The sequence below is a fragment of the Oncorhynchus kisutch genome, linkage group LG28, assembly GCF_002021735.2.
Source record: "Oncorhynchus kisutch isolate 150728-3 linkage group LG28, Okis_V2, whole genome shotgun sequence".
Classification (NCBI taxonomy): Eukaryota; Metazoa; Chordata; class Actinopteri; order Salmoniformes; family Salmonidae; genus Oncorhynchus; species Oncorhynchus kisutch.
In genome coordinates this window covers 25466320-25492700 of record NC_034201.2, presented here as the reverse complement: position 1 = coordinate 25492700, position 26381 = coordinate 25466320, and the positions used below count along the sequence as shown (strand labels likewise).

At 42.3% G+C, this 26381-nt stretch overlaps 1 pseudogene; it reads right to left on the bottom strand.

Annotated features, from left to right (window-relative positions):
- Positions 1-1771: 1771 nt before the first annotated feature.
- On the bottom strand, positions 1772-25074 carry LOC109873429 (syntaxin-1A-like; annotated as a pseudogene).
- Positions 25075-26381: the final 1307 nt, after the last annotated feature.

Sequence of the window (26381 nt, the reverse complement as noted above, 5' to 3'; positions counted from 1 at the left end):
GACATGTGTAATGTCTTTATTGTTTTGAAACTTCTGTTTGTGTAATGTTTACGGTTAATTTTTATTTCACTTTTGTATATTATCTACCTCACTTGCTTTGGCAATGTTAAAACACATGTTTCCCATGCCAATAAAGCCCTTAGAAGAGAAAGAGAGAGAGAGAGAGAGAGAGAGAGAGGTTGTTGTAGGTTGTTGGATTCTAGGTTAAACTTGGAACATTGCTATCCTAGAGACATTATACATCAGAAGTAAGACTATAGTATCTGAGGGGTGATCGAGACTGGTTTTTACATCAGAAGTTAATGGTTATCTGTAGGAGCTAGATGGCTTTGGAATGTGCTGGGTAGACAGGAGGCAGGGACAGGATTGCTATAGGTGATACGGGTGGAGATCTTTGGATTAGACATCAAGGGGGTTGAGGTCAAGTCAGAACCTCTTGAGACTAGGGGGCAGTATTTTGATGTTTGGATGAAAAACGTACCCAAATGAAACTGCCTATTTCTCAGGCCCAGAAGCTAGAATATGCATATAATTGTCGGATTAGGATAGAAAACACTCTAAAGTTTCCAAAACGGTCAAAATATGGTCTGTGAGTTTAACAGAACTGATATTGCAGGCGAAAACCTGAGGAAAATCCAACCAGGAAGTGCTGTTTTTCTGAAACCTCTCTGTTCCATTGCATGCCTTCCCTCCATTTAAAGGGATATCAACTAGATTCCTTTCCCTATGGCTTACACATGGTGTGAACAGTCTTTAGACATAGTTTCAGGCTTTTATTCTGAAATATTAGTGAGAATGATCACATCGCTTCAGTGGATAGCTGGGTGTCCTTAGATTTTTGCATGCGCGAGCAGCTTGGAGCAGACCTTTTCTCTCTCTCTCCTATTGAAAAAGCTACCGTCCGGTTGAAATATTTTTGATTATTTATTGTAAAAACAACCTGAGGATTGATTATAAAAAACGTTTGACATGTTTCTACGAACTTTACGGATACTATTTGGAATTTTTGTCTGCCATTCGTGACCTGCACGAGCCTGTGGATTACTGAACAAAACACGCCAACCAAATGGAGGTTTTTGGATATAAAAATAATCTTTATCAAACAAAACAAACATTTATTGTGTAACTAGGAGTCTCGTGAGTGCAAACATCCGAAGATCATCAAAGGTAAGCGATTAATTTGATTGCTTTTCTGACTTTCGTGACCAATCTACTTTGCTGCTAGCTATTTGTTATGTTTTGTGTGCTGAGAGAGCTGTCCTAACATAAACGCTTGGTTTGCTTTCGCTGTAAAGATTATAATTTTTTTATCTGACACGCCAACAAACTAAGCTGTGTTTTGGTATATTGCACTTGTGATTTCATGAAAATAAAATATTTTTTGTAATTTGAATTTGAATTTTTTTATTTGAATTTGGCGCTCTACAATTCAGCGGATGTTGACGAAAATGATCCCGCTAAAGGGATGGATGCGCCAAGAAGTTAAGGGAGAAACAATGGTTTATTACCCTATTACTTCGTCTTCCTGTCGAACCATAAAAGATGTAAGGATTGGAGAGAAGGAGGAGTGCCTAAATTGGAGTATATATACACACTTGTGGTGGTGGAAACATGATGTTTTGTCTCAACGCAGCTGTATTGACCCTCTGGGGAAAACTAAACTTGGTTTAAGCTTTCATAATGTCCGTTGAGTTTTCTACTCTCAGAATTAGATCCTAACAGGGTTTTCTAATTGGTATGTGTGTAGTCTTCATTTTCGTGTGTTAGCCAGTCAGTGTGTATAGCGTCCTACCTGGCTCTCCACCAGCATGGCCATATCCATGAACATGTCATGAAGTTCTCTGATGCTGTTCTCCAGCTTGATGATCTCAGTGTGTCTCGTCTCAATCTCATTCATGGCCTGCTGGGTGATGTTGGAGTCCATGATGATCTAGAAGAGACAAAGTTTATGTGTCATCACACACTCAAACCCACTCACAAGTTCTCCCCCTTGTAGGTGTGGCATACTCAGTTGGAATGCCACACCTTGCCAACAGTCTTCTAGATATCTGGTCTTCTATTGTGTATGATTTTCTCAGAAAATTTTATGTAATTCCCTGTGTATTGGCTCGTTGCGTGTGTGTGTGGTCACTCACCCCTGATGTGAAGATGGCAGGATTTGTCACTCTCCAGCATGCTCTCTAGTTCCTCATTAGTTGTGTTCCTACCAGCTACAATAACAAACACAATCCATGGAGTTGGTCTCCAACAACAACCACCCTGTAACCAACAGCAATTGGGTATATGTAGCACAATAGAAGATTATACATTTTGAAACAGCAACACATCTCAAAGTGATCCAACTGGGAATGGCCAACGAAAATTGAGAAAGACACACCAAAAATATTTTAGCTAACTAAGTAAAAAGTTAAACATGTTGGCCACCCAACACAGACACACACACCCACACAATTTAACGAACACACACATCCCCCAACACAGTGTTATATCTAATTTTCCTTCTCCCAAGACATGTCGATGGGCTGCCTACAAGGTGGCGTGGGCCTGTCATTGGCCTGTCACAGACTAAAGGAGCCTTCTCAGGGCTGCTGTGTGTGCTCGCGCGCTCTCTCGCCACTAATCACAATGGCAGAGAGTGGGCGCCCACAACGCCATCAAGGCAAATGGGCTGGGGAGGTGAGGTGCAGATAGAAAGAGAGCAAGAGGCGTCAGTGTAGGATTAATCACAGCCTAGTCTCTCATCTGCCTGTTTCTATCTCTGCCTTTTTCCATCTCTGCCGAACCCAGTCCCTGATGGGAGACCCACACAGCCTGTTCCAACGGCAGTATGTCACAGATTTCCTTTTTGAAAAAGCTAAGATGGGACTGAAAAATCATATAATAGTTTATGAACTACCTTGCCTCCTATTACCTATTAATAACATTTGCTATAAGCATTCATAAAAAATGGTATATTATATATTCCTAATAGAATAGGACTTTGTCCATTGGTTAGAATGGAAATTTGCCTTTTCCTTTCCCAAAACACACACACGTTGAGAGGCAGAAGGTCAGCAGCAGTGCAGCATCCCTAGATGGAGAGGAATTGTGTGCAAAAAGGGCCTTACTCAAGGGCATAACGGCAGGAAATTATACATGGAATTAGAGACGAGCAGCCTTCCAGCTGCCAATGCAGTTCCATTCCTATATTTGTGTTGCCTGGGTCTTGTGTGCAATTAAGTGGCTTGCTCAAGGTCCGCCCCTCTAACCTCTAGGCTACTGCCACCCAAATGCATTACACATTCCTTTTGATGAATACGGTATGGGCTTTTTTGTTTCACTCAGTAAATTTGTCTTAGTGATTTAATTCATCCAAACAGAAATCCAGGGGAACCTGTTGTAGAGTTCTAAAATGGTTGTATTACTGACAGATTAAGTTAACAGCATTACTATTTGAAATAAAGTATGCACATTGCTTCCCTGTCGTTCCACAGATTTCCTATGCCTGCTAGCAAGAAGCAGAAATGTGTCCGGGATATATTGTGCATTTGTTGGCAATCAGGGGGCCTAATCCACTCTTCCTTCCAGGGGAAAATGTATATTTCAAGTCTGTAACCTTAGTGACCGACCCTGTGATTCAATTGCTGTCTGAGTGCTGTGGCAGATAAATGGTGAAGCTTTACAGTGGGGTGATCATCTACTGGCAGCTAGTGACAACAATTCATCAGAGTGCTGGGAAAAGGCCACACCATGCGATGGCCACACAGATGCATACAAAGACACACACACCTGTGCTGGCACGCATACACACATACAGACATAAGGCCTGAAATAAGACCTCTGCCTCCCTCCCAGTGTCCTTCTGTCCTCCCACTTTTGAATCCATCAAACCTCAGCCATTGCCATACCCAATAACAGTGGCTCTCTCTTTCCACTGCGTATTCGGACCATGTGCAGCACTTCTTCAAGAAAGGCTGAACAACTCACGTCGCCGGTTTGGCAAATTTGTCAATTTAGAAACCTAAAGGTTTAGGAGGGTGCGAGTAGTGACATTATTACATTTTTTCCAACATGTTAATCTGCAAGTCCTAACCTCTTGGTCTGGCTAAGTTATGAGTGCACCCTTTCACTAATTGCCATTGGGGGTAGTGAGTGTCATGAATGACTCATTCCTGATTGGCAAGGACAAAGTAACACATTCCATGGCAACCCAGCATCCAATCAAATCAAACTTTATTTTCCACATGCGCCGAATACAACAAGTGTAGACTTTACCGTGAGATGCTTACTTACAAGCCCTTAACGAACAGTGCAATTCAAGAAGAAATGATTTCCCAAGTAGGCTAAAAATAAAAAAGTGATTATAAAAAGTAACACAACATTAACGAGGCTACATACATTGTCCGTAGGCAATTTTTATGAATTGTTCAGCAGTCTAATGGCAAGGGGGTAGAAGCTGTTGAGGAGCCATTTGGTCCTAGACCAGAACACAGCCAGTGAATATACAGTGGGGCAAAAAAGTATTTAGTCAGCCACCAATTGTGCAAGTTCTCCCACTTAAAAAGATGAGAGAGGCCTGTAATTTTCATCATAGGTACACTTCAACTATGACAGACAAAATGAGAAAAAAAATCCAGAAAATCACATTGTAGGATTTTGAATGAATTTATTTGCAAATTATGGTGGAAAATTAGTATTTGGTCAATAACAAAAGTTTCTCAATACTTTGTTATATACCCTTTGTGTCACGCCCTGGTCTTAGTATTTTGTGTTTTCTTTATTATATTGGTCAGGCCAGGGTGTGACATGAGTTAATTATGTGGTGTGTTTTGTCTTGGGGTTTTGTAGGTATTGGGATTGTGGTTTAGTGGGGTTATCTAGAAAAGTCTATGGTTGCCTGAAGTGGTTCTCAATCAGAAGCAGGTGTTTATCGTTGTCTCTGATTGGGAACCATATTTTGGCAGCCATATTCTTTGAGTGTTTTGTGGGTGATTGTTCCTGTCTCTGTGTTTGTTTGCACCAGATAGGCTGTTTAGGTTTTTTCACATGTATTGTTTTTTGTATACTGTTCGTGGTTTCATCTTTATTAAAGATGTATACAAATAACCACGCTGCATTTTGGTCCTCCTCTCCTTCACCGGAAGAAAACCATAACAGAATCACCCACCACAACAGGACCAAGCGGCGTGGTGACAGGCAGCGGCAGCAGGAGCAGAGAAATCCAGATTTCTGGACATGGGAGGAAATCTTGGACGGAAAAGGACCCTGGGCACAGCCTGGAGAATATCGCCGCCCCAAAGAAGAGCTGGAGGCGGAAAAAGGCGGAGAGGCACTGGTATGAGGAGGCAGCACGGCGACACGGATGGAAGCCCGAGAGTCAGCGGCAATTTTTTTGGGGTGGGGCACACAGGGAGTATGTCGACGCCAGGTAGGAGACCTGCGCCAACTTCCTGTGCTTACCGGGGGGCTAGAGAGACCGGGCAGGCACCGTGTTATGCTGTGGAGCGCACGGTGTCTCCAGTGCGGGTGCATAGCCCGATGCGGTACATACCAGCTCCTCGTATCGGCCGGGCTAGAGTGGGCATCGAGCCAGGTAAGGTTGGGCAGGCTCGGTGCTCAAGAGCTCCAGTGCGCCTGCACGGTCCGGTCTATCCAGTACCACCTCCACGCACCAGCCCTCCGGTGGGAGCTCCCCGCACCAGGCTTCCTGTGCGTGTCCTCGGCCCAGTACCACCAGTGCCAGCACCACGCATCAGGCTTACTTTCTGCCCCTGAACAGGCAGTTAACCCATTGTTCCCAGGCCGTCATTGAAAATAAGAATATGTTCTTAACTGACTTGCCTGGTTAAATAAAGGTAAAATTTAAATGTAAAAAAATTACAGTGCGCCTCGCCTGTCCAGCGCTGCCAGAGCCTTCTTCCTCTACAGCGCTGTCGGAGTCTCCTGCCTGTCCAGCGCTGTTGGAGTCTCCTGCCTGTCCAGCGCTGCCGGGGCCTTCCTCCTCTACAGCGCTGCTGGAGCCTTCCTCCTCTACAGCGCTGCCGGAGCCTTCCTCCTCTACTGCGCTGCCGGAGTCTCCCGCCTGTTCAGCGCTGCCAGAGCCGCCAGACTGCATGGAGCAGCCAGAGCCGCCAGTCTGCATGGAGCAGCCAGAACCGCCAGTCTGCATGGAGCAGCCAGAGCCGCCAGTCTGCATGGAGCCGCCAGTCTGCATGGAGCAGCCAGAGCCGCCAGTCTGCATGGAGCAGCCAGAGCCGCCAGTCTGCATGGAGCAGCCAGAGCCGCCAGTCTGCATGGAGCAGCCAGAGCCGCCAGTCTGCATGGAGCAGCCAGAGCCGCCAGTCAGCATGGAGCAGCCAGAGCCGCCAGTCAGCATGGAGCAGCCAGAGCCGCCAGTCAGCATGGAGCAGCCAGAGCCGCCAGTCTGCCAGGATCCGCCAGTCAGCCAGGATCTTCCAGATCCGCCAGTCAGCCAGGATCCGCCAGTCAGCCAGGATCCGCCAGTCAGCCAGGATCTGCCGGAACCGCCAGTCAGCCAGGATCTGCCATAACCACCAGCCAGCCAGGATCTACCTGCCCGAGCTTCCCCTCAGTCCCGAGCTTCCCCTCAGTCCCGAGCTACCCCTCAGTCCCGAGCTACTCCTCAGTCCCGAGCTACCCCTCAGTCCCTCAGTCCAGTGGGGCCCTTGGTTAGGGTTACTAAGCAAAGGTCGGTGGTGAGGGTTGCCAATCTAAGGATGCGATGCATGCGGACTAAGAATTTTTGGGGTCCACACCCGCGCCGGAGCAGCCACCGTGGACAGACGCCCACCCGGACCTTCCCTTATGGGTTTAGGTGTGCGGCCGGGAGTCCGCACCTTGGGGGGGGGGGGGGGTTCTGTCACGCCCTGGTCTTAGTATTTTGTGTTTTCTTTATTATTTTGGTCAGGCCAGGGTGTGACATGGGTTAATTATGTGGTGTGTTTTGTCTTGGGGTTTTGTAGGTATTGGGATTGTGGTATAGTGGGGTTGTCTAGAAAAGTCTATGGTTGCCTGAAGTGGTTCTCAATCAGAGGCAGGTGTTTATCGTTGTCTCTGATTGGGAACCATATTTAGGCAGCCATATTCTTTGAGTGTTTCGTGGGTGATTGTTCCTGTCTCTGTGTTTTTGCACCAGATAGGCTGTTTAGGTTTTTTCACATTTATTGTTTTTTGTATACTGTTCGTGGTTTCATCTTTATTAAAGATGTATACAAATAACCACGCTGCATTTCGGTCCTCCTCTCCTTCACCGGAAGAAAACCGTAACACTTTGTTGGCAATGACAGAGGTCAAACGTTTTCTGTAAGTCTTCACAAGGTTTCCACAGACTGTTGCTGGTATTTTGGCCCATTCCTCCATGCAGATCTCCACTAGAGCAGTGATGTTTTGGGGCTGTTGCTGGGCAACACAGACCCTCCACCTCCACGATCCTGCTCCAGAGTACAGGCCTCGGTGTAACTCTCATTCCTTCGACAATAAATGCAAATCCGACCATCACCCCTGATGAGACAAAACCGTGAAACCGTGTCCCTCCGGTCTCCCTGTAGCGCTGTCTTAGGTGTCTCACAGTACAGACATGGAAATTTATTGCCCTGGTCACGTCTGCAGTCCTCATGCCTCCTTGCAGCATGCCTAAGGCACGTTCACGCAGATGAGCAAGAACTCTGGGCATCTTTCTTTTGGTGTTTTTCAGAGTCAGTAGAAAGGCCTCTTTAGTGTCCTAAGTTTTCATAACTGAGATCTTAATTGCCTACCGTCTGTAAACTGTTAGTGTCTTAAAGACTGTTCCACAGGTGCATGTTCATTAATTGTTTATGGTTCATTGAACAAGCATGGGAAACAGTGTTTAAACCCTTTACAATGAGGATCTGTGAAGTTATTTGGATTTTCACAAATTATCTTTGAAAGACAGGGTCCTAAAAAAGGGACGTTTCTTTTTTTTGCAGAGATTACATGTGTTGGGGGAACAGTAAACAAATAAATAAGACAAACAAAACTGGGCAAATAAAACCAAAACAAATCAACCCATTCATGCGGTGTGTAACTATGTAGTCTGTAATGTTATCATGCACAATACTGTATCACAATTTCTGCTAAGAGAATATCAGGAACACACAAACACTCACAGAGGTCACTCACAGATCTCCAGTTGTCTCCTGATGCGGCCCTTACAGCGTTCCCGGTAGTCTGACTGCGTGGTGTTGTATGCCGACATCACTTCCACAAACTTCCGAGACAACGTGGAATGCTGACAGAGAATAATGCAGGATATTACATTGTCCATCAAGAGTTAATGCTTTCCAATAATAACTAGACTTATACATACAGTACAGCAGGGATGGCAACTCCGATCCTGAAAACTCCAGACTCAGTTTTGACATTCCCTGCTATATACACACCATAACCCACCTGTATCTTAAGTATCCTCAGATCTGCAGATGACCTGTTTAAAGCCTCCTCATGCTCTATGGACTGTCCAATGCCTTTAGGGAATGGAGAGAGAGAAGAAAAATCAATCTACCAGTACCACTACCATTTATTCAGATGGTTTAATTAATGAAGAACCAGGTTTAGTTCGGTTTCTCTGTTTTTCTCTCCCCTCTCTATACTAAATAATGAATTTGCCTGAATATTCTACCTTTAAATGTGACATAAGCTTCAGCCAGATTCTATAAACAGTGGTTGTGCTTTCAACATACTTTTTAACTTGGAGCGCACTTTGTTCGCAAACTTCTTTATGTCTGTCATCAGCTGTTCCAACTCTGCCTTCGTTTCTGTTGAGAGAAACAGTAAAAACATCTGAATAATTGAATTATCCACGAAAATCCTGTTTCACATTTGTCCTATTCAGGTCAACCCGATTGCAACATACGAGTTTCTGTTTTTCCCAACATAGCCATGACGTTTATCTCATTATCAAATCATTTTTAAAAGTGATGTAACAATTTACTCATATGCATTGGCACTGATTCAAATGTTTAAGTTACAAGTGTATCAGTCCCCGGACCCCAAATTCCCCGGACCCCAAACCAATCCAAACGTAGCATTCATCAGAAAATTGATTCAAATGTTCTCTAAAATGTTTTGCTCATATTACATTCTTCATACTTTCCGAAAATTCGTCTCATCTTTTGAGACAAGTGATACATCCTCTTCTTCAGTGTCGAACTGAATGTAACTGTGTTGACAACCCCAGGCAATATCACTACTCAAAGTGAGCACTGTGCCTAGATTCGGGCACTAACCAACCTGCTCATGTGGCTATACCTGCTCATCTGGCTATATTGGGCTTACAATATATAAAACATTTTATTGTTCAGGTTCACAGTCAGCAATAGTTTTGATTTAAACAATCAGTGTATATGGTAATTTTTTTATATACAGGGTAAAGTAGATAATTTCATAAAGAGGACAGAAGTCACTTCTGCGAGGAAAACTGCATGATTGTAACCATTTAAAACAAAGAAACAAAAATTGCTTCTTAGCAAAGAGCAATTTCTCAAGCAATACTTTTGCTAGGACTGTGGGAGTAGTCTGACTGGGGAGGCTAAAACTGAAAACAAGCTGCTATTGGCAGAGAGGTTTGAAAATCTCATTTTTATTGGTCTATTGACTACACTGAACAAAAATATAAAATGCAACAATTTTACTGAGTTACAGTTCATAAGGAAATCAGTAAATTAAAATGTATTCATTATGCCCTAATCTATGGATTTCACATGACTGGGAATACAGATATGCATCTGTTGGTCACAGATTTTAAATTGAACCTTAATTTAACTAGGCAAGTAAGTTAGGAACAAATTCTTATTTACAATGACGGCCTACACTGGCCAAACCCAAACGACGCTGGGCCAACTGTGAGCCGCCCTATGGGACTCTCAATCACGACCGGTTGTAATACTGCCTGGAATTGAACTGTAGTGACGCCTCAAGCACTGAGATGCAGCGGCTTAGACCGCTGGGCCACTTGGGAGCCACAAAAGATACCTTAAAAAAAGAAAGGCACGTGGATCATAAAACCAGTCAGTATCAGGTGTGACCTCCATTTGCCTCACGCAGCATGACACCTCCTTTTGTATAGAGTTGATCAGGCTGTTGATTGTGGCCTGTGGAATGTTGTCCACTCCTCTTCAATGGCTGTGAGAAGTTGCTGGATGTTAGCAAGAACCGGAACACACTGTTATACATGTTGAACCAGAACATCCCAAACATGCTCAATGGGTGACATATCTGGTGCGTATGCAAGCCATGGAGGAACTGGGACATTTTCAGCTTCCAAGAATTGTGTACAGATTCTTGGCTGGATGTGGAGGTCCTGGGCCGGAGTGGTCACACGTGGTCTGCGGTTGTGAGGCCAGTTGGATGTTTCTCCAAATTCTCTAAAATGGCGTTGGAGGCAGCTTATGGTAGAGAAATTAACATTAAAATTATCTGGCAACAGCTCTGGTGGACATTTCTGCAATCAGCATGCTATGTTCCCTCAAAACTTTAGACATCTGTGGCATTTTAGAGTCACCTTTTTTGTCCCCAGCACAAGGTACACCTGTGTAATGATCATTGTTGAATCATCTTCTTAATTTGCCACATGTGTCAGGTGGATGGGTTATCTTGGGAAAATTTAGAGAAATAAGCTTTTTGTGCGCATGGACAATTTTAAACATGGAACCAACACTTTACATGTTGCGTTTATATTTTTGTTCAGTATAATTTACCGCCTGGTTATGTCAGCAGGCAGAGCACAACTCCATACGGGTGTCTGTTGTGACACCTCTGGCACTGAGATGCAGTGCCTTAGACTGTTGTCCCACTCGGGAGCCCAAGTAGGAAAGTCATATTGACAAAGTTGTGGTGAAGATGGGGAGGGATATGTCGGTTATAAAAAGATGTTCTGTGTTTTCACACAAAAATCAACTGTACTAGTTGTTCAGGCTCTGGTTTTGTCCCATGTTGATTACTGTCCAGTAATAGGGTAAGGCGCAGCAAAGAAAGACCTAGTAAAGCTGCAACTGGCTCAAAAACAGAGCAGCACACCATGCCAACAACTACACATACAGAACTAACATCAACAACATGCATGCCAGCTTTTCCTGGTTGAGGGTTGACGAGAGATGAACTGCTTCTCTTCTAGTTTTATGAGTATTACTGTAATGAAAATTCCTGATTGTCTGCATAATTGAATAACATTCAGCTCAGACACTCATATATTAACCACAAGACATGCCACCAGGGGTCTCTTCACAGTCCCCAAGTCCAAAACAAATTCACGGCAACGCACAGTATTATACAGAGCCATTATCGTATGGAACTCCCTTCCCTCATCAATTACTCAAGCAAACAGCAAAATTACCTTTAAAAAAAGATTAAACAACATTTCATGGAACGGTGGGGACCATGAGGGGAAATTTGTTTTGTATTGTTTTATATCGTTGTATTTGAAATTTGTGTGACTGTCCTTCAGTGTATCATTGTGCCAGTGTTTTGTTTGTAATGTTTTGTGCCTTTTTGTGGACCCAAGGAAGAATAGCAGCTGCCTCTGCAAAAGCAAATGGAGATCCAAATAAACAAATAAACTCCAAACACATTTTTGCTGAGAGCAGGTGTTTAGCTGGTTAAACAAAGGTTAGCCATGTCAAGAAACCTTGCCAGCGTTATTTGCCACACTGGTAGCCCATTCGTGGGTGCTTTTTCAAAGTATACAGTTGAAGTCGGAAGTTTACATACACCTTAGCCAAATACATTTAAACTCAGTTTTTCACAATTCCTGACATTTAGTCCTAGTAAAAATTCCCTGTCTTAGGTGAGTTAGGATCACCACTTTATTTTAAGAATGTGAAATGTCAGAAGAGAGAATTATTTATTTCAGCTTTTATTTATTTCATCACATTCCCAGTGGGTCAGAAGTTTACATACACTAGCATTAGGTAGCATTGCCTCAAATTGTTTAAATTGGGGCAAATGTGTCGGGTAGCCTTCCACAAGCTTCCCACAATAAGTTGGGTGAATTTTGGCCCATTCCTCCTGACAGAAACTGGTGTAACTGAGTCAGGTTTGTAAGCCTCCTTGATCGTACACACATTTTCTATAGGGTTGAGGTCAGGGCTCTGTGATGGCCACTCCAATATCTTGACTTTGTTGTCCTTAAGCCATTTTGCACAACTTTGGAAGTATGCTTGGGGTCATTGGCCATTTGGAAGACCCATTTGCGACCAAGCTTTAACTTCCTGACTGATGTCCATATAATTGTCCTTCCTCATGATGCAATCTATTTTGTGAAGTGCACCAGTCCCTCCTGCAGCAAAGCACCCCCACAACATGATGCTGCCACTCCCGTGCTTCACGGTTGGGATGGAGTTCTTCGGCTTGCAAGCCTCCCCCTTTTTCCTCCAAACATAACGATGGTCATTATGGCCAAACAGTTCTATTTTTGTTTCATCAGACCAGAGGACATTTCTCCAAAAAGTACTATCTTTGTCCCAATGTGCAGTTGCAAACCGTAGTCTGGCTTTTTATTTTATGGTGGTTTGGAGCAGTGGCTTCTTCCTTGCTGAGCGGCCTTTCAGGTTATGTCAATATAGGACTCGTTTTACTGTGTATATAGATACTTTTGTACCGGTTTCCTCCAGCATCTTCACAAGGTCCTTTCCTGTTGTTCTGGGATTGATTTGCACTTTTCGCACCAAAGCACAAGCATCTCTAGGAGACAGAACGCGACTCCTTCTTGAGTGGTATGATGGCTGCGTGGTCCCATGGTGTTTATACTTGCGTACTATTGTTTGTACAGATGAACATGGTACCTTCAGGCATTTGGAAATTGCTCCCAAGGATGAACAAGACTTGTGGAGGTCTTATCACGTCCTGACCTTAGTTCCTTTTTTATGTCTCTATTTTTGGTTTGGTCAGGGAGTGAGTTGGGGTGGGCATTCTATGTTTTTGTTCTATGTTTTGTATTTCTGTGTTTGGCCTGGTATGGTTCCCAATCAGAGGCAGCTGTCTATCGTTGTCTCTGATTGAGAACCATACTTAGGTAGCCTGTTCCCACCTGTGTTTGTTGGTAGTTGTTTTCTGTGTCTTCACCTTACAGAACTGTTTTGTTTTGCTCTCTCTCCCCCTCTTTTTTTGTTGTTGTTGTTATTGCAGTGTTCAGTTTATTTATTAAAATTAACATGGACACTTACCACGCTGCGTTTTGGTCTGATCCTTCCAATTCCTCATCCGAGGAGGACAACGATCGTTACAGGTCTACAATTTGTTTTCTGAGGTCTTGGCTGATTTCTTTTGATTTCCCCATGATATCAAGCAGGCAGTGAGTTTGAAGGTAGGCTTTGAAATACATCTACAGCTACACCTCCAATTGTCTCAAATTATGTCTATCAGAATTAGCCTATCAGAAGCTTCTAAAGCCATTAAATCATTTTCTGGAATTTTCCAAGCTGTTTAAAAGGCACAGTCAACTTAGTGTATGTAAACCTCTGACCCACTGGAGTTGTGATACAGTGAATTATAAATGAAATAATCTGTCTGTAAACAATTGTTGGAAAAATTACTTATCATGCACAAAGTAGATGTCCGAACGGATTTCCCAAAACTATAGTTAGTTAACAAGAAATGTGTGGAGTGGTTAAACTAGTTTTAATGACTACAACCTAAGTGAATGTAAACTTCCAAATTCAACTGTATGTCAGATACTCCAGTGACTAATTGGCTCCAGTGTGTAATTTGCTCAATATTAGGAGTTGAGAAAAAGTTTAAAATCATTGGAAAGATGTTCTATTTTATACTGTACTGTAGGGATGTAATGCATTTTTAAAATGTATTCTGTTGTTGCTAGTGATATTCTGAAAAACATTGGAGGGAAAGTAATCTATTGTACAGACCCCCTGCAGTACCGCCGCAGACCCACGGTTGAATACCCCACCCTTCCCTCCCTCCCAATTGCTGGAAAAGGCCCTTCTGTTAACATAAAAAAGCACTTCATTTTTAACACCCCAGCCATATCACCAAAGCTTTTAACTACTTATACATCTTCCTAAGCGGGGTAAAAGATTCCAAAATAAACCATCAAATGGAAGATCAGCGTTGCTTAGGTAGTGATGTTCCTGTCCCACCCACCCAGTCAGCTCCCAGCATCAGTCATCTTCTCAGTGGGCTGCACAGACCACACCACCCACACAGAGATATGGTAATTTCACCCTACTTCTAAACCCCACATATTGCTTTGGGCTAGATCTCCATAGATAAAGTGGATTCCTGTCCTTTTCTACTTACTCTAAATTGATCTGGAATGACTGGATAGGTGAAAGTAATGTGTGGGTTTATGTTCCTACATCTATCCTATGTTTTCAGTTCTGTATGTGTAAAGGAAACAAAGAGAGGAAGCTGGTTTAGACTATTGAGGTGCACCCTTGGCATTTCCTTCCTCTCCTTTTCTGTTATCTCATCCTAAAATGGAAGTCTGGAGTCGGTGGATAGCCCACATTACAGCCACTCAAATTATGAATAGTAGAATAATAGCCCCAAAACCACCACTAGATCCCACAATAGCTTGTTCGTGTTCTGTCTATACACTCCTTGTAGTCCTCCTAATTTCCTGAAATCAGACTCAACAGGCATTGGGAGATTTTATTATCTCTTCCAGAGGCTGAGAGAAGAGATATTCACACAAGAGGCTCCATGTGGCTCCAAGACAGCGCTGTCTTCAGTGGGTGTGTGTGTCAGTGCGTGCATATGTGTTTGTATATAATTGCTATTTTTGTGTGTGTGTGTGTGTGTGTGTGTGTGTGTAAAACGGATGGTAGGAATACGGAACATTAACCCTAACCCTGGCTCTTCTCGTTAATCACGCATCTGATCAAAATGTGGTTGCCATCTCATTTTAGCCCAGACACAGACAACTAATTTCTGCCTGCCGTGGCCCTGACAATGAGGGTAGCTTGAGTGTGTGACCCCACTAAAACACAGAGGTCAAGTTCATCTGTCACAGGCTATGATGAAGTTGTGTGTGTCAATGTCCCCCTTGAAATATTACTGACAATGGTCTTCTCTAACCTGCAATAAAGATGCAGGGTTCTTCTCCTGCTATGACAGGGACCTCAGAGCACATAGACGTGTTGAGGCTTAGACACAGTACCAGTCAAAAGTTTGGACACACCTAGTCATTCAAGGGTTTTTCTTAATTTTTTACTATTTTCGACATTGTAGAATTAAAGACATTAAAAATATGAAATATCACCTCTGGAAGCATGTTATAACCAAAATAAGTGTTAAACAAAGCATAATATATTTGATTCTTCAAAGTAGCCACCCTTTGCCTTGTTGACAGCTTTGCACGCTCTTGGCATTCTCTCAACCAGCTTCATGAGGAATGCTTTTTCAACAGTCTTGAAAGAGTTCTCACATATGCTGAGCACTTGTTGGCTGCTTTTCCTTCACTCTGCAGTCCAACTCATCCCAAACCATTTCAATTGGGTTGAGGTCGCGTGATTGTGGAGGCCAGGTCATATGATACAGCACTCCATCACTCTCCTTGGTCAAATAGCCCTTACACAGCCTGGAGGTGGGTTGGGTCATTGTCCTGTTGAAAAACAAATGAAAGTGGGATTAAGCCCAAACCAGATGGGATGGCATATCACTGCAGAATGGCGTGGTAGCCATGCTGGTTAAGTGTGCCTTGAATTCTAAATAAATCAGACAGTGTCACCAGAAAAGCAAACCCACACTTCCATGCTTCAGAAGTCTTCTTCTTTTTGGTGTCCTTTAGTAGTGGTTTCTTTTCAGCAATTAAATCATGAAGGCCAGATTCACACAGTCTCCTCTGAACAGTTGATGTTGAGATGTCTGTTACTTGAACTCTGAAGCATTTATTTGGGCTGCAATTTCTGAGGCTGGTAACTAATGAATTTATCCTCTGCAGCAGAGGTAACTCTGGGTCTTCCTTTCCTGTGGCGGTCCTCATGAGAGCCAGTTTCATCATAGCGTTTGATGGTTTTTGTGACTGCACTTGAAGAAACGTTAAGTTCTTGACATTTTCAGGATTGACTGACCTTCATGTCTTAAAGTAACGATGGACTGTCATTTCTCTTTGGTTATTTGAGCTGTTCTTGCCATAATATGTACTTGGTATTTTATCAAATAGGGCTATCCTCTGTATACCCCCCTACCTTGTCACAACATTACTGACTGTCTCAAACGCATTAAGGAAAGAATAACTTAAGACACACCTGTTAATTGAAATGCATGACTACCTCATGAAGCTGGTTGAGAGAATGCCAAGAGTATGCAAAGTTGCCATCAAGGCAAAGGGTGGCTACTGTGAAGAATCACATATAACATTGATTTTGATTTGTTTAACACTTTTTTTTTGGTTACTACATGATTACATGTGTTATTTCATAGTTTTCATGTCTTCACTAGTCAAAATAAACTCAAATGAGCAGGCATGTCCAAACTTTTGACTGATACTGTACACCCAGATGACAATAGGTTGGAAGAAATCTTGCCTAAATCATCATCATCATCAAATAACATGTCCCATGCTTCTCTCTCTGTGTAGCGCTAGGCTTGTACAAACTGCCCTTTCGAATAGGGCAGGATGTCAAACTCATTTTGCTCTGCGGACTGCATTCAATCTTCTTGAAAATAGGTTGAACAAAATCCCTGCACCTTAGTGACTGCTGCCCTATGTACATAATCATTGAACACTGGTCACTTGAATAATGTTTGCGTACTGTTTTATACACTTCATATGTATATACTATATTCTAGTCAAGGCTCATCCTATAACTACTGCAGTACACACCTTTTATATTAATATATTGTCTATACACACCATATAAATATATATTTATATTATGGACCATGACATTGCTCGTTATATTGATATTTTTCTTAATTCCTTTCTATTAGATTTTGGGATTTGCATGCATTGTTAGGTATTACTGCACAGTTGGAGCTAGAAACAAAAGCATTTCACTGCACCTGTGATAACATATGTATACAACCAATAACATATATTTGATAGTCATTAAGACTTATCAGCCTTATCAAATGACATTATCTGCAATGCAATTTAAATTACATAAATTATATTTAAAAATATATTTATAAATTATATTTAAACATATATTTAAAGGGTATTTAAACACTACTTCAAATGTAGTTGTGGCACACTGAAAGTAAGTATGGTGTGATGTAGTGTGAATTCAATCCCACCCTTGGGGTCATAGACTGTATTATTCAGTGAACAAGGATGAGATGAGGGTCCCACACCACACACATCTTTACAGGGAGTGAGTCCTTCCATAAATAGAGTGAGCAAGACACCACTCCACACCAACAACACCCAAGTAAACATGCCACTGCTGGAGTCGCTGCATTTCAACTCCATTCACATAATGGGCAACTCTACACTTCAATTCAACAAGTAAATTCTCCAATTCCTGAACAGAGTTTGAGGTTGGAACAACTATTGTTCCAGAGTCTCCTCTCCTTTTCATACACTGCCTGTGCTGCTATCACTGATTAAAAAAAACTGTAGGGGTGTGAATATTTATGATGAGGCTGTAATGAGAAAGGGAGGTTCAGAGGTGGTCTGCACTACCTATGACTGTTTGTGTGTGTGTCGGAGGCAGACAGGTGATAACCGTTCACAAATGTTACTCCCAACTCTATGGTGTCCAATCAAAACCATCTTTTGACCAATGGGTAAAATTATACAATAAACATGTTAATTGTATAGATAATCTGTCAAGAAAACCAATTGTCCAAACCACAAAAAAAATGTAACAACCTTTATTTAAGTAGGCAAGTCAGTTAAGAACAAATTCTTATTTATAATGACAGCCTACTCCGGCCAAACCCGGACAACGCTGGGCCAATTGTGAGCCACCCTGTGGGACTCCCAATCACGGATGTGATACAGCCTAGATTTGAACCAGATACTATAGTGACGCCTCTTGCACTGAAATGCAATGCCTTAGACCGCTGTGCCACTCGGGAGCCCAAGTCTATCATAATCCATTCAAAAGTGAGTTTTTACCCTTGTAAAATGGCCAGAATTAGGGTGACTAAATCAAGAATCTGGAAAATTGCATTGCGTTAGCTAGGCTGGGTCATGGCCTGTATTCTGTGCAGGAATTAAGGCTACTGGCTACCTGACAGGCACATTTTCCTGTTAAAGTCACCATCTTTCTTCTGGAATCCGCAGGACATTAAACAATATAGAAAATAGATATTGATTTTGAGACATGACGTAGTATTTTCATATTTTAGTATACACTTTTCATATTAATTCAAAATTCCTGTTAATTTTTCGAAGATTTATCACAAAAACAAAAACATCTCTGTGAAAAGTCAACGGAGCACAGAGTATACCAAGCTTTTTATTTTCAAAGACTTTTACATTTAATTCAACTCGTGTTTAGCTTTTTGTGACCCGCGGAAACAACTTTAAAGACGACTACAAAATGTAAAATCCTCAAAAGTTGTTACGAGAAACCTGGACCGCTATGTCAGAGTCCGGTGCTTATTATCAGATGTATTAGGAAACGAAATCCGACTTTTCGGATATACTGTAATGATATGTTTGAGAAAGACCCCACTAAACGATTCTGAACATGAATAATCATATTTGTCTTGGTTAAATGTATTTTATAACATAAGGAAGTGACATTTCATAATCAAAGTGCATTTTCACCCACTACGGGCAGAGTGGGTTGACACCCTACCAACTAATTTCATGACCTGCGGAGGTTACCACCCACCCTCTCCCTTGTTCTCCCTCTTATCCTTTCATCCAGGGAGAAAGAGTAGAGGAGAACAGTGACTTACTTTCGTCAGGATTCGGGGAGGCCAAGATGGCGCTGTGTTGTCTCTTTCCCTCCTCCACCTTCGCTGAGAGCTCCTCGATAAAGCCTCGGATCTCCTCCACCTTCGCTGAGAGCTCCTCGATAAAGCCTCAGATCTCCTCCACCTGGTACAGCAGAGAGGGAGACAATATACAACAAGCCCCCATATGACACCCCTCACCACTTCATAAGCAATGAGAATACAAATATATGTTCATTCAAAATGAGTTGGTCCTAGTCCTAGAATACACAAACATCTTAAGGAGGCCTTCCAAATCAGACCAGGTAATGATGTCGGACACAGAAAGATTAAAATTAATTAATTAATTAAATCATGAAATCTATACTTCATATGATTTGTTTGAAAATGTATCATGTAGCTGTGGGTACAAATGTGCTATATCTTCACTCGGATTTGGGGAGCCAAACATCTGTTAGCACGTTAGATGCCAATTGCCTCATTTTAAACGGTGAAGCTAAAAATCTATATTTTTATTAGACATGGCCTGTGTGTACAGGTGCTGCTTAGTATACAGCGAAGACCAATATAATTGTCATACACCGAGTGTACAAAATACTGCTATTTGACTGACCAGGTGAATCCAGGTGAAAGCTAGGATCCCTTATTGATGTCACCTGTTAAATCCACTTCAATCAGTGTAGATGAAGAGGAGACTGGTTAAAGAAGGATTTTTAAGCCTCGAGACAATTGAGACATGGATTGTGTATTTGTGCCATTCAGAGGGTGAATGGGCAAGACAAAAGATTTAAGTGCCTTTGAACAGGGTATGGTAGTAGGTGCCAGGCATACCGATTTGCATACCGCCCAAACAGATCCACAGACAATGCAATCTCTATTGCACTCCACACTGCCCTTTCTCACCTGGACAAAAGGAACACCTATGTGAGAATGCTGTTCATTGACTACAGCTCAGTGTTCAACACCATAGTGCCCTCAAAGCTCATTACTAAGCTAAGGACCCTGGGACTAGTTCCGACAATGCAGTAATAACCAACGAGTAATCTAACCTAACAATTCCAAAACTACTACCTTATACACAAGTGTAAAGGGATAAAGAATATGTACATAAAGATATATGAATGAGTGATGGTACAGAACGGCATAGGCAAGATGCAGTAGATGGTATCGAGTACAGTATATACATATGAGATGAATAATGTAGGGTATGCAAACATTATATTAAGTAGCATTGTTTAAAGTGGCTAGTGATATATTTTACATCAATTTCCATCAATTCCCATTATTAAAGTGGCTGGTGTTGAGTCAGTGTGTTGGCAGCAGCCACTCAATGTTAGTGGTGGCTGTTTAACAGTCTGATGGCCTTGAGATTGAAAAACTGCTTCTGTCTCTCGGTCCCAGCTTTGATGCACCTGTACTGACCTCGCCTTCTGGATGAGTGGGGTGAACAGGCAGTGGCTCGGGTGGTTGTTGTCCTTGATGATCTTTATGGCCTTCCTGTGACATCGGGTGGTGTAGGTGTCCTGGAAGGCAGGTAGTTTGCCCCCAGTGATGCATTGTGCAGACCTCACTACCCAGAATTGATTGAGGGAGATCAAACTGGTTTCATACAAAATAGGCAGACACAGGACAATATAAGGAGAACACTACATGTCATGGACCACATTACTCAGAATAAGACAAGATGCCTAGATGCAGAAAAAGCATTTGATTCAGTGGGATGGGATTACCTATTCCAAGTTATGGAAAGATTTGGTTTCAACAAAGAACTGCATCAAAACACTGTATTCATGTCCGACCGCTAGAATAAAGATAAATGGACATTTGACATGAACGATAAAATTAGAGAGAGGGGCCAGACAAGGATGTAATCTTTCACCCACGCTCTTCCGAGGCTGGGGTGGGTGCCGTGCTATCACAACGCTCGGGTACGCCACCAAAACTCTGCCCCTGCACTTTCTTCTCGAGGAAGCTCAGCCCAGCGGAGCGTAACTATGATGTGGGGGACCGGGAGTTGTTAGAGGTGGTCAGGGCTCTGAAGGTGTGGAGACACTGGCTTGAGGGGGCTAAGCACCCCTTTCTCATCTGGACCAACCACCAGAATCTAGAGTATATTCGGGCAGCTAGGAGACTGAACCCACATCAGGCACGGTGGGCCATGTTCTTCACCCGATTCCGGTTTACGTTATCTTATAGACCGGGCTCCCAGAACGTAAAGGCGGACGCACTGTCCCTTATGTGTTTATTGATTACACCTGTTTTGAGTTTGTTGTAATTAGTTGGGCTTTATTAGTCACCCGGCCCGCCCGTTTCTTTGTGCGGGACTGATTATTGTAACCATGGTGTTTGATGCAGAATAACGTGTTGGTTTATGTTCGTGTATAGTGCTGGACTGTTTTCGTTCCCTGTGTCTGGGGCATTTTGTTTTGAGCACCCAGTGTTTAGTGGGGTGGCCGTGGTTCACCGTGTGTGCATTAAAAGAGCACTATATTGAACTCTGTTTTCCTGCGCTTGACTTCACACTCACGACACCCAGTACCTTACAGTTCAGGTCTGTTAATTGAGAATGCATTGTCTTCGGAACATGGAAAGGAGTTGAACCATAACGACTTATGTTTGATGGCTTGATGATTTTTAATCTTGAAAAGCCTGCAATTGGGAGCCCAAGACGTTGCCTACACTGAAATGTGTTGACTTCAGAGCTCAAAGGCTGAGCACGAATACAACAACCCTGCTGCTTCACGCATAATAAGGGCCTGTTCAACTACGAAAGTAGCTAGTGTTAGAAACTGGATCAACTCCAGCTGAATTACAGTAGACATCCTCAACTCAGAGTCAGCAATACTTACAGGTGCGATGGTGAAGAAAAACAAGTAGGTCAGTTGTGGTTGCCATACCTTAAAAAATGTTGAACTGAAAGCCGTTTTGCACTGTGTCGCTGTGGTTTTAGTCATCAATCTAACAAGAGGGCATTATTGTATTAATGTTTTCCCCCCTAGAAAGCTATGGTCTGACTTTCACCTGGAATTGTTTATCTTATGTCTGAGAAAAATATAAAAAACATTTCAACCTATATGATCCAGTACACAAAAAAGTATAAGAAAATATTCAAATATGTTATGATAAAAACATAAATGAATAAGCCTTTTCATACTTTATAATATTTCCATATAGTTATGATCTGTTTTAGAAATATATACCCAAAATATTGAACCTTCTTTATACCAAACATATCATGACATTAGGGAGTGTCAAAATCTGTTACATTTGTGAACATCTAAATGAACATTTGGGCCATTTAAACAGTGTGTGTCCCTCATCTAGACAAGGAGAGAAGGCCGTTCTGAGCATATGCAATGTGTCTGCCACCGACGTAAAACAAATGTTTGACTTCCACACAATTACTTATTTTAGGTTTAATAAGGAAGTGTGTACGTTGCATTCTTTATCGTAGAGCTATGAAAGTTATGTATTTAGATCTGCCTGTTCGAGACAAAGTCAGCGATTGCTTTGCCGTCAAGCAGGATAAATGTTTTTCTAAGGACCGCCCCTTTGATGTAATGTTGCAGTGAAGGGAAATAAATGGATGTAATGATGCAGCCGACCACCAGAGGAAGGCGAAAACATTTATTCGACAGAGGACGTTGACATAGCCATCCATACCTTTCTAGGACTATCTTCTGACTTATAAAACATAGGGAAATCAATAAAATAAGTAATGTAACTCTAGTGCCGATTTTGGGGACTGTCAGCTTAAGAGTAGCTAGTGAGTCAACTCCATGCCAGGATTCTAGACGCCAGATGTTCACCACGAAAAAGCCAGACCTGCCCAGCAAAGGTGGATGCATGAGGCTCACATTCCATACCAAAAATGGCCCAGCAACTACGGGAACTTAAAATAGGGCCACATATCTCAAGTCAGAGCTTGCCCATATGACACAAGTTGCTCTGCCGACACGGAGCCATATATGTGCCACCAAACAACCAGATCTGGCCCACAGTCGTCAACTGTCTGGGTTAAGATTAAAACTGGGTGAAAGAGTAAAATGCAAAATGGTGGGAGGGGAAGGCAAGCCAAACGTTGCTTCAACACTTTATCTAACCTCAAGTACAAGTTTTTTGTTTGTAACTTTACAGATGTGAAGTTAATGGGAGCTCTTAGCTAAAAGAAAAGGATTTCAGCAGAGATATGAAAAGGTTGAATTGAATAATTTATTGGACCTCAAATTCTGATTTAGTTGTGCAGTGCCTGTGCAGACTTTGCGTTCATCTCAATGGTGTACATATAGAGAGCACTCATCGCTCACATAACATGCACACACACTAAGACAGAAATCTGGGGCTTACCTGTACAAAGAACTCATCCATAAATCAATATTTTTCCATGTCACCTTCCCCTGGAGGTACAGAGACAAGGAAATATTAACATAGCAGAAATTAATGCTTTTTCTATATCCACATTTGAAAATGTATCTAGAACGTATCGGCGACCATCTGCAAATTGCCTGAAAAACAAATAACATGTTTTATTGGCAACTTCCACATTTGACATGCCTACCAGCTAATCTTGTCAACAACAAAGCAAATAAAATCTTCGCAGCCAGCGAAAAAGATGTCTGTGATGATCCAATTGATCCTCAAAAAGAAGGAAGGGGGGGGGGGCTCTCTCTGAGAGAATTGTGAAGAAAGGGCTATCATTATCACAGAAGCCTTGTCAGCTGGAAGTGGATGCAATGAGTCCTAAAAAGCATTACTTTTTAATTCCTCTCCTAGAGAGGATCCTTGGGGAGGTTCAGGATGTGGGCACAGGGTCAGGGTTCAAAGTTCACCTCCCCTGTATGCTGTCATGTCTCATTGTTTGAATTCATGGGGCATATGGAAGATTTGACGACGGTTCATTAATGCCACTGGAACAATAAAGGGAGGGGAACGGTTACTGTTTAATTTAACAGCTTTACTGAATAATAATGGGGACCTGGATCCATGGAGAGGGCTGCTGCTGTCAAATTAAGTATGATAAATCATAAAAATACCATAATACGCAGAGGATAGGCTAATTGCTCTGAAGATCCCTTCTAAATTGCCCCTGATGGGAAGAATAAAATATGACTAAATATTTGGACATTAAAAGTATGGACAAAAAAATGTGTTCACTTAACGCCGATGGTCGATTACCGAATAGTGTTTTTGTATGACAGCTGTCCATAAATATCATACATCTACATTGTAAGAGACAAGATCTAAACCTGATTATAAATCAGGGCCTAAATACAATTCACTCAGACAGACCCTTGTGATTAAAGTCACACGGATCAATGACGACGTTTGTATACATAGATGGGAAATGCTCATTATTGACATAAATGCCTTTGAATCAGTCCATACATCATTCCACCCATACAGATGTCCACTCATCTCCCATTCCCACTTACCTCAATAATGCTGTTGAGAAGCATTAGCCAGCTGCAGAATGATATTATCCTTCATGAACATCACCTTAAAACTAGCCTGGCATGCCAGGATTCTGATGCCTTTAATGGCATCAAGACATCAAGGCTAGTGAACGAGCAGGAAAGCAGCATAAGGTAGATCAAATGATATCATTCCAAAGACATTCAGCAAATAGGAGCAAAACACAATTTCCAGAGAAAGGCTATTGATGCCATTGTAAACCCTGCTTATCTACCAGCATGTTGGATTTAGAATTTACTAATAAATAGTAACAAACTAATAAAGCTAATTTAACTATTTACATTAACAGAATAATTTGAGTTTGTGAGATTTTCTCAAGGTATGTATTTTATAATAAAATCTTCAAAATGTAATCAAGATCTGAGTACTAGTAAGGCACATATGTGATTCTTTGTTCCATGAAAAAAAAAATGTACAGGCCACTTGAGAGTTGACCAGAGAGGTATCAATTTTCATAAGGGAGGTGGAGGATGATGAATCTAATAGTCCCCATAGAGATAGTGGGTTAGTGTTCACCATGGCAAACTCATCCTGCTCCTACACATGGGCTTTGGGAGGGCACAGGGAAGGCAGTCAATGGTTTGCGCCTCCATGCTGCTACACCATAGTCATTACAGCCATCAGCCCACACTGACACCACGTTATCTCCATTCGCCTACACGACCTCGACACACAAATATACCCTCCACACACACAGAGAGAGGGAGAGACAGAAAGAGGGGGCACCAATACAGCACCCTCTGGTGAGGGAGGACATGCCTTCTCACAGCCCGCCATTTTGCCGACTCACTCTTTAACTCCAGCTCCATTAGCAACACACTCATCACACTCAGAGAGAGAGCCATCAATGCTGGCACTGGCAAGTGTTACATAATATGTCAAGTGGTCAAATGGAATCTTCAACAATCACTGAAAATGTAATAGCTGACTGAAAAGTAGGCTTACAGATATTATCCAGACAACATGGAAGCATTATATTCTAACCAAGTACTGGTCATGGCCAGTCTGACCACCATAAAAGTGTACACTACAAACTGGATCATCTCATTACTTTATACTGTGGCTGTTCTACCATCTACGAGAGACCCTCAAGAAGTATCTAGAGGTTTTCAGACTGGGCAGGGCACCAATTGCCTAAGCCAATGGTCATGATACATCTCAAACAACTGATAGGACTTGTGTGGCACTATAATGTACAATCAGTGCAGTGTTTTTATGTCCACCCATGCCAGTACGCTTTTTGAGTCAAATGTCTGTGTGATGATTCGACTCCACGAAAAGGGTTTTTCTCAAACCCCGTCACCAGTCAGATGCATGCAGCACATGGCCCAGGTGTTTAATAATGCATAGCCCCCTTGGTGGGCTACAGGATCTGAATAAACAATACCATCTCTGCCCAAGTCCATTGGCTCCCTTTGGTCTCAAAAACAGCTAATTCAATGTGTAATGGTCATTGCCAGAATCCACGCACACAGAGCCACAGCATGTCTTCCTACACTGAACAACTCAGTACCGGCATTGTGTGAAGATAAAATTAGACTGTGCCTAATTCGGGAAGAAAAACTGGGCAGTGCATTCATTTGGGATTAAGGTGTAGCTGGATCACACAACAGGTGGCTTGGGGCATGGATTTACCTTACAATAAGACTACTATAGATGTCAGAAAAACATCTATTGGTGACTTTGCCACATGTAGAATGCCTAATGTAAATAAATCAATGTAGTTCATATTTCAGTACCATGGACAGTGAAAGAATCACACAATTTTGAAGTTCAGCACCACAAAAGAGTGGACAGCGACTGCATCTATGCTTTGCAGTGAATATGAGAGAAAATATCACCATCCAGTCACACCATGCTGCTTGTCATCCTGGAGTGTTTAACAGCCACAGCAGCATGATGTTCAATTGTGAAATGTTTTTTTTAATAGCAGCAATCTGTAGAGCCTGAAATGGATGTGAACTGAATGCAGATGTTTAACAATGACTGGACAGTCACGTTTAGCACAGAACAGGTGTTGAGACTGCAGAGAATGACTGGGGACAGAAAGAATCATGATACTGTAGGTCCGGTGGCATTACTTA